Genomic DNA, 5,830 nt, shown 5'->3' with positions numbered 1-5,830 from the left:
CCTATGCATAGATTACCCCAATGTCACCGCGGGAATCCGCGAGTTGAATGCCAAAACACATATCAAGTGAATCAATATGATACCCCATTTTCACCATGAGTATTCATATGCAAGACATATATCAAGTGCTCTCAAATCCATAAAAGTATTCAATCCGATAACAATAAAATCTCAAGGGGAAAAACTCAATTCATCACAACAAGATAGAGAGGGGGAAACACCATATGATCCAACTATATTAACAAAGCATGCGATAAATCAAGATCGTGGCATCTCAAGAACATGAGAGAGAGAGAGAGAGAGAGAGATTAAAGACATAGCTACTGGTACAAACCCTTAGCTCTGAGGGTGGACTACTCCCTCCTCATCATGGTGGCCACCAAGATGATGAAGATGGCCACCGGTGATGATTCCCCCTCCCCTCCGGCAGGGTGCCGGAACGGGGTCAAGATTGATTTTCGGTGGCTACAAAGCCTTGCGGCGGTAGAACTTATGATCTAGGTTAACCCCGAGGGTTTTTGGAATATTTGGGATTTTATAGGGCAAAGAGGGGGTGCGGGAGGCCACCGAGGTGGGCACAACCCACCTGGGCACGCCTAGGCCCCCAGGCACGCCCTGGGGGGTTGTGCCCCCTCGGGGCAGCCCCCAGGTGCTGCTCTGGTCCATCGAGAGTCTTCTGGTCCGTAAAAAGTCCACAAAAAGTTTCGCGGTGTTTGGACTCCATTTGATATTGATTTCCTGCGATGTAAAAAACAAGCAAAAAACAGCAACTGGCACCGGGCACTGGGTCAATAGGTTAGTCCCAAAAAATGATATAAATTTGCTATAAAATGATTGTAAAACATCCAAGAATGATAATAAAACAGCATGAATACTTCATAAATTATAGATACGTTGGAGACCTATCAGCATCCCCAAGCTTAATTCCTACTCATCCTCGAGTAGGTAAATGATAAAAGAAATAATCTATGAAGTGCGAATGCTATCAAAGTGCATAAGTTTGATCAATAATAATTTCAATCACTTTTCCCAGCATCATGACAACAGCTCTTTCTTATAAAATTTCTCATGTTTAAAGTAGCAACCAATTCACATGTTAAGGTTCAAACAATGAATTGAAACTCAACAACCTATGTTCTCAGTCACCAAGCAATTGTAGTTCAACTTATTCAACAGTGTCTAAGTAAGAGCTCTACATACTCAACCATCATATAGTCTTCTATGATTGCTAACACTGACCGCATACACATGAGCAAAACGTTTCAACCGGACGCATAGAAAGATAGGGGCTTATAATTTCGCCTCCCAACGTATTCACCTCAAGGGTGATGTCAACAATATTAACTCATGCTACCCATATACAACTGGATATATATGCCTAGATCTTTCCTCACCACATGATGCTTGCCAAAAGAGAAAAATGAAAAGGAATAGCGAGAAAAACTTTGACTCTTGCATGAAAGTAAATACATAAAAGTAAAAGATAGGCCCTTCGCAAAGGGAAGTAGAGGTTGCCATGCGCTTATTTGTTTGTATGCTCAACCCCTTAGTGCAAAAGAACGTCATGTTATATTGCCCCTTATGATAGCAACCCGCTTTTATCCTTTGCCATCACAAGTTCGTACAACGCTTGATTTTCTCTTACATGAAATGATCTAACACTTTTAGAAGCAATTTTAATTGCCTTCTTGCACCGATGACAACTTACTTGAAGGATCTTGCTCAATCCTTAGGTAGGTATGGTGGACTCTCGAAAATAAGATTTGGGTTTAAGGGTTTTTGGATGCACAAGTAGTATCTCTACTTGGTGCAGAATTTTTGGCTAGCAAAGATGGGGGGAAGCACCACATATTGAAGGATCTATGACAATATAACTTCTATGTGAATATGAACAAACATGAACCATTACATTGTCTTCCTTGTCCAACGTCAACAATTTTGGCATATAATATTTTGATGGGGGCTCACAATCACAAAAGATTTCCAAGATAGTGTATTTGCATGTGAAAGTTCTCTTCCTTATACTAATTATTCATGAATTGCTTGTATGACCAATATTGTGATTGTCAAGCTTCAAAAGATTTCACTTTCTAAATCCTATGTGAAGCTACCACTAGACATGATATAATTTCAACTTCATGATATTCAATTCATTCAACGATTTACTCATAAGATATAAGTGAAGCACAAGAGTAAATGACGAGCTACTCCAGAAAAGATAAAAGTGAAGACCAAGCGAGTAGTTAAGTAAATAGGTAGCTATTTGAGGACTCTCTCTTATTCAAAAACTTTCAAATCTAAGCATTTTATTAAAACAGTAAGCAAAACAAAATAAAATGACATTCCAGGAAGAGCACACATCATGTGAAGAAGCAAAAACTTAGGCTCAACCAATACTAACCGATAGTTGTTGAAGAAGAAAGGTGGGATGCCTAGCGGGGCATCCCCAAGCTTAGATGCTTGAGACTTCTTGAAATATTATCTTCGGATGCCTTGGGCATCCCCAAGCTTGAGCTTTTGTGTCTCCTTAATTCTTCTCATTCACGGTTTTCCTAAATCTCAAAAGCTTCATCCACACAAAACTCAACAAGGACTCGTTAGATAAGTTAGTATAAACCAATGCAAAAACCTTATCATTCTCTACTGTAGCAAATCACTAAAATTATTATTCAACATTGCACACTAAATGCCTCTGCATATTTAATACTCCTATCCTCAAATAGAATCTTTAAACAAGCAAGCATATGCAAACATAACAGCAATATGCCAAAACAGTACAGTCTGTAAAGAATGCAAGAGTATCAATACTTCCCTAACTCCAAAAGTTATGAAAATATATCACACCGTAGAAAATTTATTGGAGCTGATTTCCCAAAAAGTTTCAAAATTTTATCACATTCTGAATTTTCTAGGGAATTTTTTCAACAGCAGTAAACTTCCTGTTTTCAAACAGGAACATGTATACTTGCAAAATAAGCATCGCAAAGGCTATCATTGCCAATTTTATTGAAATAAAAGGTGCAAAACATTATTCTAAATAACAGAAGAAAATCCTAACAAAATAAAATGACGCTCCAAGTAAAACTCATATCATATGACGAATGAAGACATAGCTCCAAGTGAGGTTACCGATAATGTTGAAGACGAAAGAGGGGATGCCTTCTAGGCCATCCCCAAGCTTAGTTTCTTAGATATTCCTTGAATATTACCTTGAGGTGCCTTGGGAATCCCAAAGCTTAGTGTCTTGTCACTCTTTATTCTTCGCATATCGACATCTCACCCAAAACTTGAAAACTTCAATCACACAAAACTAAATGGAACTTTGTGAGATAGGTTAGTATGATAAAGAGAAAACCATTTCACTTTTGGTACTGTCAAAGACAAGATTCATAATTGTTCTCACACAATGCATGCTGTAGCATATCATTTCCATAATTTGTATTGAGCAATATAAGCCATGGAAATAAGAAAACAAGCAAACTATGCATTGAAAATAGAATCTGTCAAAAACAGAATAGTCTGTAGTAATCTGTACTCACACCATACTTCTGCTACTCCAGAAATTCTGAAAAAAATAGAAAACCTGGGTAATTTGTCTATTAATCTTATGCAAAAAGAATCAGCATTTTGTCGGTGGGAACGACACCTATGGGATCACGAGAATCCCTACTACGGTTAGCGGGGCGCAGGGTCGTGAGAAGAGCGGATCTAGCAGGTAGCACACGGTTCGTTTATCTAGGTTCGGGCCGCAAGGATGCGTAAAACCCTACTCCTGCTTTGGTGGATTGTGTATTTGTGTTCTTGAGCTAGCTATGGGGCGTGAGGAGCTCCAAATAGCCGAATCCCTCTCCTGGTCGCCTCGGGCCTCCTTTTATAGGAAAAGGGGTGGCCACAGTGGCACACAGGAGGTGGAAAGGGAACAGTGATGTGAGGTTATCCCTCGCATTACATGACAAGGCGCATTTAATGCGTCTTGCTTAGGTGTCCTTGCTTTATCGGGGACGGGGGAGAGATCTGCCTCATCCGTCGTCGCCGCTCCTTCTTATGTCGACACGCGCCCTGGCCAGCGACGCCTGCGATGCCACGTAGGTAGGCAGGCAGCTGAGGTGGCGCAGTGGTGGGTCTTCACGAAGATCTACATGCCGCCACGCAGGTGCCTGCCCAGCTGGTTGGGTCGGCAGCTGCATGCATGCGGTGGTGGAGGCTCAGTCGGCGTGGGCCTAACGGTGGCCCTGCGGGGGTCCTCGGCAAGGGCCTTGCTGGGGCCCCGGAAAGGGCCTTGCCGAGGCGCCTGCTGTCATCCCCGGCAAGGCGCTTGCCGGGGGCCTTGTGGTCTTCCTCGGCCGGGATCCCGCCATGGGTTGTCGTCTCCTTAGTGCGTATCCGGTCTTGAACGTCTTCACAAAGATCTACATGTCGCCATGGGGATGTCTCCTGAATCCTTGCCCTTTGGGGGCAGTGGACTCAAGGGTGATTCGCTCCGTAGGCGCGGGATGAGTCGCCGCGTCAAGGGTCTTGCCGGGGCTGCTAGAATTGTCTCCCAGCAAGGATCTTGCCGGGGGAGTCCGCTTCGTCCTCTTTGTTCTTTGTGGTCTTGGTCTTGGCGTCGTAGTTCTCTTGAGCTTCGGTCTTACCCTGGCTCACCTCCCTTGCCTTGCTTGGTGTGGTGGTGCCCGCGGCTCAGACTGCCCGTGCACAGTTATAGGGGTACAAAAAGTGTACCCCTCTTTTGTACACCGACAGGAGCCCCCGGGCCTGGGCCACACATAAGCGCAACGCATTGTTGGGCTAGGCCCAAAAATGGTGCGCGGGCAGGCGGGGCGGTTTTTACCGTGGTAAGATTCTTCACGCGCTGTGCTTCCCATGATTCCCGTGCGTGGCGCGGCGTGGGGAGGCGCGTGTGACGTGGGAGGCATGCGTGGGGTTGGTCTCTGCACGCATGCGTCACGTCGCAGTTAAGGGGCGGTTCGCGCCTTCCCCATAAACAGAGGGAGGCATGGAGGCGCGGCCCATTTACTAAACGGGGCCGAGGCGCGGTCCTCGAGGCGTCCATTCCCACGATCACGGGGTGGGGAGAGGTCGCCTCACCCGTCCCTTCGGTTCTGCACGTTCTCCATGTGTCTCCCATGCGCTTGGGGTGGCAAATGGTGGAGGCAGGAAACCGGGCCATCGCTGGTTGGGGCAGCGGGTCGGCCCTGGCTCCCTGCGCCTCCCGTGTCTTGATTGGCCGAGCGGGGCGGCCAAGCCCCAACCCCGATCCTTTATAAAGAGCGGGAGGGGGGAATGGCGTCCCACATTCTTTCATCTTCTTCTTCCTTCAGCTTCTGCTCCTCCCTTCTATCCGTCATGGAGAGGGAACCCCGGTCCTTCAACAGTGGTGGCGAGGGTCGCCGCTCGACAACGCGCCCCTCCTTCTCCTGCGCCTGCGGTGGCAGAGCCAGCCACGAGGGGAAGGGGGAGGGGCGAGGCCGTGGGCGAGGCCGGGGCGCTCGGGGAAGAGGAGGACGGGGTGGCGCGCCGGCCTCGCCTCCGCCAGCAGCTCCTCCTCCAATGGAGGGCCATGTTGGGGATGACCCTTGTGAGTTATTCGTCAGGCTGCGCCGGCCGCCACGTCGTCGCCTTCATCTCCCGACTCCATTTGCGCGGGAGATGGAGCTGGATCCGCCGGAGTCATTGTGGCTGCACATGAGGGGCTGCGGGATCAGTGGCACGTAGGCCCGCGTCGACTTCCCCACCCCTCACGTGATGTATCTCCGTCGGGGATGGAAGACGTTTACCCATATCCACCGCTTGACGGAGGGGCTCACTCTCCATTTTAAGCTGATGGAGG

Source organism: Triticum aestivum, chromosome 5A (assembly GCF_018294505.1).
Source record: "Triticum aestivum cultivar Chinese Spring chromosome 5A, IWGSC CS RefSeq v2.1, whole genome shotgun sequence".
Taxonomy (NCBI): Eukaryota; Viridiplantae; Streptophyta; class Magnoliopsida; order Poales; family Poaceae; genus Triticum; species Triticum aestivum.
Note: the sequence above shows the minus strand (reverse complement) of the source record.